The following is a 10,224-nucleotide window of genomic DNA, read 5'->3' as shown; positions in this document are numbered from 1 at the left end:
ACAGCCTGAAACAATAGCTCTCAAAGGCATTAATTCTGTTGTTCGCGTTAATTTCATTGGAATGCTAATTAAAATAGCACTTCGATGTTAGTGATTTAATTGCTGATCATATTAGCAGATGGAATGGGGATGGAAACTGGGAAATGTTGCAGAGAGGAAAATGCAAAGATGAGAGGAAGAGAGATACAAAGACAAGGAAAAGGGACAGAAACAGAGATATGAGCATGGGGTAGGAAGAGGGAGGAAGGGTGCAAATAGGAGTAGGCCAAGGTGGCCATACTTTCCACTGACTGATACTGAATGTGACAGTAAAGTGCTTAATAAATAATAGTAACTAGAAGTTTAGTTACTAGATAAAGGCCAGATTTTACCCTTGATCTCTGTTCAAACTTCCCATTGATATCAATGGGCATTCTTGCTCTGAATGGAGGGAAGTACGGAAATGTATAGTTATCCATGGACCATAACCAAAAGTAGAATTTGACCCTTTCCATATAATGAGTTTGACACCTCTGATGCACTCAGCTCCTAGCACAATTTGGACTCTGATCCCGGATTGAGGTCTTTAGGTGCTAATGTAATGCAATGTATGGTTTTGTATATTGCAAATAGCTATTCAGTTTCACCCAGAGATGGATGAGTGGCAGTGAAGAGGAAAGAGCACAGAGGCAGGATATAAACATGCTCATTGGCCCCCTGCAATTGCATTTTACACTAGCTCTCTATCTTCCAATGGCCCTGCACAACTAAACCCAGGTAGAGCACATTGCAGTAGCGTAGGCTGTAGGTGTCTAAGTCACATGTGACACACTCAAGTTACAGTCTATCTGGGAATCATTCTAGTTTTCATCTTGGCCACATTTTTATTTTAACTGACTTTTAAAAAAGAAATTCGGAGGCATTAGCCTCTCCTTTTGAACAGTGTCTACAGCAGGACTTAAAAGTGTGCCCATTTATAAATTGACATTTCCAGTGTATTTTACTCTTGTTACTAATAAAAGACCTTGTGCCAAAGTTGTCCAAATGTCTGTCAGGCTCGTTGGGGGCAGGAGAGAGAGGCTGTGTTGTTTTTGGAGGCATATGGTCAGAAATGTTAATAAGCCCGAGTCAGCTGACTGAACAGAAAGCCCACGAGAGAATGACTGTAATGCTTTGTTTACCTGAAACTTGAGGGATCGCTGTGATCTATTGTCTTGTGCTTAAAGACTTAGTTTGGGACAAAACAATTGACGCAAGAGACTAGTTGCTCTTACAAAGCACTGAACTGCGTTAGGGAAGGGAACGGGACAGAAAACTGCAAAGTTCCAGGAACAGAAGAAAAAAGACCGCGCGATGTTAGCTTATAGTTCTGTTTATCTTGCATCGACTGCTCCGGGCTTTGCATCCTGCGGTCCCTAGTCAGGTAACCCCCCATTGTTTGAAAGCAGTGGGAGTCCTGGCTGACTGCTAGGGCCGGCAGCATGGTGCCAATGAAAGCAGACAGGTCTGTGCTCTTAGGCTCAGCCATCCACCGGCAGCGTTCCACAGCCACCGCTGAAAGAGCGGCTGGAAGCTGTGCAGTAATCTGCAAAGCACGCACGGTGATGTGATGTTTAGTCTTCCTCACTCCCTCGGTGGTTTTTGCTGGAAGGAAAGAAAAGTGGAAGTGTTTAGTGCCTTTGTCTGTGTGTCTCCCCGCTCTCCTCCCCACCCCCCATGCTGTTTCCGAAAGCACCAGCGCTGAAGAAAACTCATTGAGCTCTGAAACCCGCAAGCACCTTCTTGACTTTGATGATGTCAATACTCCCCCACCCCCAGTTCTATGGCCCAGCTTGGGAAACCCATAAAGCGGAAGTGTGAAATTAACAAACCGCAGAGCTGCAGCTATTACAATGGTGACAGTTTATTTTCTTGTAGCGCCGGGGCTCTCTGCTCAGCTTTGCATAGTTAAACATAGGGATTTACAGGCTGTAAATGACAGCCCCGGAGAAGTTACCGATGTACACTCAGTGCTAAAGAGCATCAGCATTGTGACACGTACAGTAAATCCCAGCATTTGCCTTTGCGCCCTGTAGCCAAAAGCGTCTACACCGCCCAGAGTCAACCTCCTGAAGACAGAACAGGAGGGAAAAGCAGGTAGAAAAAGTCCTTACCCCAAGCAGCTTCTTGGCCAGCTCTGAGGGAAGAATTCACCTGAACTCAGCCGCTGCAGTTGCGTGACTCCGAATTCTTCTGCAAACTGAAGGGTTAAACAGCGTGGTGAGAAATCAGTCCTTTGGCCAACCCATCCTGGGGTTTGTACTGCAGGGCTGGAGCCTGGGAAATGCCAGCCTGCCTGCTGTGCGCTGAAGTAAGAAATCAGTTATTTATGAGGGGAAATAACTGGGGTCTTCAGTTGGTTTATTTTAGTATGACCTATTCGATGGGGATTGTGGGATTGATACAAACCATCTCCAGACCAGTACTGGGCCTGGTGGGGTCAGTATCCCATATCTCACATCTGCAGGACAGTGCAGACACTATTCCTTACTAGTAGGGAAAGAGGGAGATGAACAACACCTATCTCCAATCTGGGGTGCAGAGAATGACTGAAGATGTTGTGGGGAGAACACCACTTGCCAGACATCCAAGTACATGGGGACAGTTTTATGTGCCCTGGAGTCTCAGTGCTGCCTGTACCATCTCTCCCCTCCCCTATTGATTTTGCTTTGGGATCTCTGAAAGGAGGTGGACTTAGGTTATTTGAATTTACACTGGAGCAAGAGGCTGAATTTCAAAACTTGAACTGTGCATAAACAAGCAAAAAGAACTAGTTGATCCAATGTTTGTCAGTGCTGTGGATCATTGTGCTGTGGGAGCAAGTGTAAAGCCTGATAAACCCCAACCTTGGTGGATGGGATTGAACCTGGGAACCTCTGGAGCTAAATGCATGGGCCTCTACTGCATGATCTGAAAGCCATATGGCTGTTAGTTAAGGCTGTAGAGCACTCAGTAATATATATATATGGTCTCGATGCTACTAGATGGGACAGATCACCACACCCAGGAGGTGTGTGGTTACACAGGCACACTCAGACCTGGCTGATTATTCAAGATTAGCAGGTCGTCTGTCTGGGGGGAGGGAGGGAGAGAGTGTGAGTGTGAGTGTGAGTGTGTGTGTGTGTGAAAGAGAGAGAAGGAAATAGCTCTCCAGCAGGACAGGCTTACGGATGCAGAAGGCATAGGGCTTTTGGGCCTCCACCTGACTGTCCAGAGTAATGTCACAAATCTCCTTTCTTCCTTGCTGAGGAAATTCTCCTTTAGGCCAGTTGGCTCACCTTGGAAAGACGGCACGGCTGGGAGAGCAGGGCTGGATGCCAGGAGCTGGTATCTGGCAATGCTGCCAGTCTTGACTGACCCTCCCAGGATTAGGATTGATGTGAAAGTGCTACTAGCCCCTATTAAGAGTCTCGCTTTCCCTGTGTCCTCTAGTAGGACTTAATCCAAGCTGACTGCTCATTTTGTGAAGAGAAGGCCGGGCTCTGATAGCACAAACTGAGCTGTAGCCTCAGGGATATGACCTTAAAGCTCTGCTAGCAAAATGCATTAGACACAAAAATTAAACTTTGGCAGTTGTGGAAGGAGAGTGCATCTGGTCCTGGAAAAGCGCTCTTAAAGCAGAGGTGAGACATCCATCTTAGCCTTTTTTGGCCCCGGCTCTGACGTAGTGATATTTATTAACCCAGGAGGCTGAATCTTGTTTGTGCATTCATGCTGATAATTGGAGCACAAACAAGGAAGCAAACTAGGAAGTTAAGTTCAGATCCTCTCAAGCCTTATTACAACTTAATTTAGATCCTGTTCTGTGGCTTAGTAGGTAATGTGTTATGTTGCCACATGGATGAGACAAGACTACAACATCGAGAAGAGAGTTTGATTTTCCAGGCTAGCAGAAACTGCACTTTAGCAGTAGGGTGACCAGACCGACCCGATATTTCAGTGTTTGTCCCAATATTTCACTCCGCCAGCAGCATTCGGCTTTGTTTTGTTTCTTGGCTCTGCCAGGGGCCCCTCCCCCGCAATGTGTCCCGATATTTTCTTCCTCTCATCTGGTCACCCTACTTTAGCAGTGACCTCTCAGTCTGAGCAATCTGTGAACTTTTGTCTCTCTGCAGTACCCTCTAGTGGTCAGTTCTTTTGCAAACTAATGTATATGAGTCCCTTATATCTTACTTTGTGTTTAGCATATACTTGAGCACTGGAACTTAAATAGCCTTATTATCTCTGTTATAACTTGTATTCCCTGTTAGGTTGTTTTCCTGGACTATGCAGCTGTCCCTTTCATACCTAGGCACCTGAGCTTCTTTCCTTTTGGCTGAGACAAAGGGAAAGAGAGCCCAGCCTGGAGAAACAGCGTGACAAGAAACAAAACTGTAGCCAGTAAAGGAAAATGAATGACTGTCATAAATCTACCCACTTCAAACTACTGAGTTAGCAGAAGCACTTTAACTGTAACCCCAAAGCGTTAACATCACATGTTACAATGAAAGTTATGTAATCTCAATGGCACTGCTGAGCAAATATAAGTATATTAGGGTTGCAGGAATTTGTGTGCTGAGATACTTTCCAATTTAAGGTTACTAGGCTACCTAGCAACATCACATTAAAGCTGAATGTTCCTGTGAAATAAGAGAAAAATCCTTTAACCATCTAATTTTCATGTGCTGTCCTGATAAAGGGCTAGTAAAAGAGAAAATGGTATTTCTAGTGAAATTACCTCAATCGTTGTGGTATAATGTGCTAAGGTCATTGAAATGCTCAAATACTCTGATAATGAAGATGATCAATAAAATTGGAAGCAGACAGGAGATGATCCATTTAAATGCATTCAAAAAGCATGTGTGAATCATATCAGCTTATCATAAAGATTGAATGATGGGTGTTTACTGTATGATCATTGCTATTCATCTACAGTTGACTACTTGGCCATCAGAAGTGTACTCAGTTTGTATATTCTACGTGGTTATGCACATGCCTGTGCTCACACATGCACACACAAAGCCCAACTGATTCTGGATGTGACAATACAATGATAATTTTAAAATGACAGCTATTCACTGGTGTCTCAAAAAAGCAAGGGTGATTTGGAGAATAACCTGATTATATAGCATAAGGGCTCTTGAGTTTTTGTTTAATAAATCTTATTAAACCACCGGCACCATAAGTATTTTCAAAAGGATGTTAGAAGACCAGCATGTAACGCTGGATCCTGTGAGCATCTCAGTCCCAGTGGGGGTGCTTAGAACCTTGCAGGACTGGGCCCGTAGCATGAAGCTGACCTGACAGGGCTTAAGTGTGATGCCAGGGGTGCATAAGTCTTATGCTAGCAGCCCCCTACAGAGGGGTGAATTTCACACACAAGATGAGTAATACACAATGCACAGGTGCTAAAGTCATAAGAACCACAGCTTATAGGGCAGAGTGGACAAGTACACTACTCACCTTTCACACCTGAAAGTCTGGACTTCATTCTTTAGGACGGACGTTTTGTGGTCTGCTCAAGTACTGCAGTTCATATTCATCTCCATCACAAAATCAGTACTTAAACTATTTTAAAATCATTCAGCCCACATGCCAATCTCTGCTCAGGGGAAGGCTTGGTTAAGATGTCTTAAGATTTTTATAGCTCCTATCACTGTGGTAACAAAGCACCGCACAAAATTAAGCAGCACAAAATCACAAATGAGGCATTGAAGATCGAATGAGGCGCTGTACTTGTTTGTAACGTATCTGGCACAAACCAGTACTGAACAATCCCCCTGTAACAGGATTCACTAAGGTTATTTATTATTTGCATTGTGGTTGCAGCTAAAGGCTCCACTTAGCGATCCAGGCCTCACTGTGCTAACCGGGATACACACAGATAACAAAGGGATGGTCCCTGTCCCATAGAGCTTACATTAGAAGTATGTGCTGAGACACAATAGGTAGATAAAACAGACAAGGTAGCACACATGAGCAGTGAGACGAGTCATAAGCAGCAGGCACAGCAAACCAGCTACCTACCTGTTGAGTGTTTTGCAGGCATCATAGCAGAGGTGAGTTTTAAGGTGGATAATATAGTGGTTATGTGTATTTTTATGAGGAGCTCCTTCCAGGCAACATTAACATCAGGGGAGAAAGTGGAGAGGCCTTTTAAGGAAGATTGAACAGATAGGTAGTAAAGGATGACATCACTTTTGGCAGACCATAAGCAGAGGCTGATGGCTCAGCAGAGTATCAGAGATGATAGACAGAGCTAAACTGTGAAAGACCTTAAAATTGAAGAGTAGTTTTGTGTTTGAGGAGATGGAGAGTGGGGAGCTAGTGGAGGGAGGCAAAGAGGAGGGTAAAAGGGTCATCATGACAGGCCAGGAAAGTGATTTTTACAGCAGTGTTTTGAAAGTTATAAAGGGCATTTTTGACAAGGCCAGAGTGGAGGAAGTTGCAGCTGTCAAGATGTGAGATGAAGAGGGCCTGGGACTTCCGTTTTAGCTGTGTGGACAGAGAGCAAAAGCTGTATCTTAGAGAAGATGGGCAGGAAGAACCTGCACAATATAGACATCACCTGAACATGTATGAAAATAGGCACTAACCAAATTCACCACATTTATTAAAATAATAAATTCCATACATGATTAAAGAAGGGGCCCTTTGTAAAACTCAGAAGAAAAACCAAAGTCTATTTGTTGTAAACCTGTGACTGAATCTAGGCACACCTGTTAATTAAAGGACTTGTGAAAAGTCACTTCAGCACAATGCTGTGAAAATTTAGCCCAAAGTGGTGCTATCAAAATACAGGTCACAATGCAAGTTATCTTTGTAGAGTGTCATTCATACAAAATCGCATGAAACTATTCCGGGCAGATTGCACTCACATTAGAATTAATGACATCAAGTGCCATATCCCATCAGTTTTAACTCAAATCTGCAAGGGAAAAGTAGAATTATGTATCTTATATTCCTGATTGTTGAGATTCCCCATTATATTTAAACCCATACATATATATATTGATGACATGTTATGAAATGTTACTTCATTCATTCAAAACCTATGAACAAAACATTATAACTTCACTCTGAAATTCCCTGTATAATCTGCCTATATGATGTATTGATTGTCAGACAAGGGCATCTAGAATCAGGACCTAATACCCATTAACTTCAAGGGGAGCACACTCAGCATCTCTCAGGACCAGCCTCACAGAGTCCAAACACTCTTACCAAATTTAATTACCAAAAAGGCTTAGTTCAATTAAATACTGGATCACATTCATTGTGGTCCTGAAGATGCACATAGCAGCCATTGATTACTAGGGAGATATGTCTGCTTCCATCAGCCGTGAAAATGGCCTAAAAATACAGTTGGTTCAGTTTACTTTATTTAAAACTTAAAACGTGTATTTAAATGGTATATTCCTAATATTTTCTAATAATTTACCTTTGTTCCAAAGGTTTTATTAATTAAATTTCAAGTGATTATTACATGACTAAGACTAAAAATATAACTTAAAAATACTAAACTTTTATTTATATTTAGTAGAGGTAATTAGCTAAGAAATAGGTTTATTGAACTTAAATGTTTATTTAGTGTAAATGTACAAAGACTAAAATGTTTCAGCTAGATCAGCATTTTATTATTCCCATCACGGGAGGCCCAGCATTAAGCACTTTAACATAGGCCAAGGGTAAAGTGCTTAGATAAATTGATCTAGCTAAAGTGCTTTCGTATAGGCACAAGCCAGATACTTCCAGTTCAAGGAACTTACAAGCTTACCTGGCAAAGGCAGAGGAATCTGTATGGTCCTCAAGCTGAATAGCTCCCAGATTTCCTTTTATTTTTTATTTTTCCATTCTAAGAAGACCCCCCAAAACAGGGAAAGTAAATGAAAACAAAATTAGCTTTCATGGAATGTTAACGCTGACAAATCAAGCACTCAAAAGACAGTAAATTCCAAAATTTAAGCCTGTGTTAAAATTGGGAAGAAAACAATCACATATGAATAGCTTAGCAAAGCTCCATTGAAGCCATGTAGCATTTTCTATTCTAGGTTCTCTTAATGCTTTATGTTTTTTAATTTATGTATATGGTAACAGTTAGAATGTGCTGTGTGGCCAACTTAATATAGTTGGAGCATAGTAAGAGGGTGATTTAGGCAGTCCCAAGGGTAAGACTTATGTGCTAAAGTGTTTATTTTGTGCAAATCCCCCTGCACTCCCAATCAGCCAAAACCAGAATATATATTTAAGACTCATCAGAAATGGTATACCATCAATAAGTTCCTCTACTAAGGAAAAAAGCTCAGCGGAATGCTTCCCTAAGTAAAATGTTTTTCAGAAAAGTGCTTCTGAGAAATATGGTTCTAAACAAAATCACTGCTAACACTGCATCTCCTTGAGCTCACAAGAGGCTTTTCTAATTGCATGTAGAGCCCAAAGATCTTAGAGAAACTAAGCCCACCTGTTACCCCATTCCAATTAGACTCAGCAAGATCCCTTATGACATTGGACCGACCTGCTCTGTTAGTTTCTCTGGCTCACATGTGCTACTCTGTCCCAGAGAGCAACCTCACATTTTATGAACTTTTCATGCTTGATTTCTCAACTGTTAAGAAGAACATAGAGGAGGCTCATGGAAAGCTGATTTCTATCACATGTACCCATAAATGGCCCCATCCCTACTATGGCAACAGCTGAGTAAAAAGAAGGGTCTCAAACAGAGGAGAAGAGTGGGTATATACTGGGATAAGACAGATGATAAAGGGGTGAAAAAAGAAGCTGCTTACCATGAGGAACAGTTGGAGGCTTTCTAACCTTGAGCTAGGGCTGGCTGACATTTTTTTTCAACAAAAATGAATTTTCACTTTTGTTGAAATTTTATTTTTTTTTCCTAAAAAAAACCTGAAACTACAAAACCCAAACAGTTCAGCACATTTTCACTAGTAGCATCTGGCAGGGGTCACACATGCACTCTTCATGTCCACGCTCCCCCACCCCCGGCCCCCAAGGTCATAAAAAGTGCAGTGACCCTAACCACCACTTAGTTCTTTCACTGCCCAGAATCCATATTATAAACTTCTGAGCTGTGGGAAAGGAGGGCAGGTCATGGGATCTATGTGTACAGACATCTCGAAGAACCACAGTTACTATAAAGTAAGTAACTGTTCTTTCTTCAAGTACTGCATATGTAGATCCCGCTCATGGTGATTAACCAGAAGTTATCTTTGATGCAGGTGGGAGCTAGGAGTTATTTGAAGAGAGATTGTAGAACCAAAGGCGGCAGAAACATGCTTGGAATGGGGGTGAGGGGGAGGAAAGAGGAGGACGACTAAGGTGCATGCTTAAGTCTAATCACACTAAGCACCATATTAAGATACCAAACCTGTAAACCCCTCCAGACCTGTTTCTTTCCTAAAAGCTATACTCAGACACTTAAAATAATTGCTTCAACCATAGACAGCTTCCTGCTACTAAAATGGACTTTACACCTAAAGTCACAATGGGCTTTTCTTTCTTTCAAGTCTCAATTGAACTTTAAAAAACAAACAGAAATGAGAAATTGTCAGCTGGGAGTGAATGAGTAATTGCAATAATGCAGTGTAAATGCTAGCCAGAGACTCAGGTGCCAATGCCCAATGCCCCCGCTGCATCCCTGTGGCTGGTGCATGTGCCCCAGGCTGCGTGTCTCTGCCAGGTCCTGCAGTGGCTAGAAGGTGAGACTGGAGTCGCATGAACAACCACTTCTCCCAGGCAGCTGGGGTCATACACTGCCACTCCTGTGCAGCAGCCCTGGCTAGTGCAGTCATGATGGCCAGCTGAGTAAAAGAAAACTGAGAGGAAACTAGAACTGCTCCTACCTTCTCCCCAGTGGCTGGTCTAATGCCAGGGTCTGGGGCTGTTATTCCCAAGTCCCACTCTTGCCTCTGTTCCCCCCCATCCCCCCGCCACGCATGCATGTGCAGGCAGAAACACTGCCATGTCCTACTCTTGCCTCCACAAGATATTGTGGGGGAGGAAAACATTGGGGACTGATGTGTTTCCTCCCCTCCAATATTTCCATTGAGGGGGTTGTGACCCCCACTGCTCCCGCCCCCCCCTTCCATCGCTCCACGTAGAACTGCCCTTCCAAAACAGGACTCTGATCTAGAAGCAGACACTAATGAATAGTGTTCCATAAAAATAAGAGCTGAAGTCAAAGGAGGCTGTAAATTGGTACCCCAGCTCAGC

At 42.9% G+C, this 10,224-nt stretch overlaps 1 long non-coding RNA gene across 1 annotated transcript; it reads right to left on the bottom strand.

The window, feature by feature from the left end:
• Nucleotides 1-488: 488 nt before the first annotated feature.
• On the bottom strand, nt 489-7,854 carry LOC120399079. The gene is made up of 4 exons (XR_005594946.1): nt 7,775-7,854; nt 6,876-6,925; nt 2,133-2,218; nt 489-1,623 (listed from the first exon to the last, which is right to left on the bottom strand). It is a non-coding gene; the product is annotated as an uncharacterized LOC120399079 (long non-coding RNA).
• Between the last annotated feature and the right edge of the window lie 2,370 nt (nt 7,855-10,224).

This window comes from Mauremys reevesii, linkage group 2, assembly GCF_016161935.1.
Source record: "Mauremys reevesii isolate NIE-2019 linkage group 2, ASM1616193v1, whole genome shotgun sequence".
Classification (NCBI taxonomy): Eukaryota; Metazoa; Chordata; order Testudines; family Geoemydidae; genus Mauremys; species Mauremys reevesii.
The sequence above is the reverse complement of the archived record's forward strand: the minus strand, read 5'-3'. Positions and strand labels throughout refer to the sequence as shown.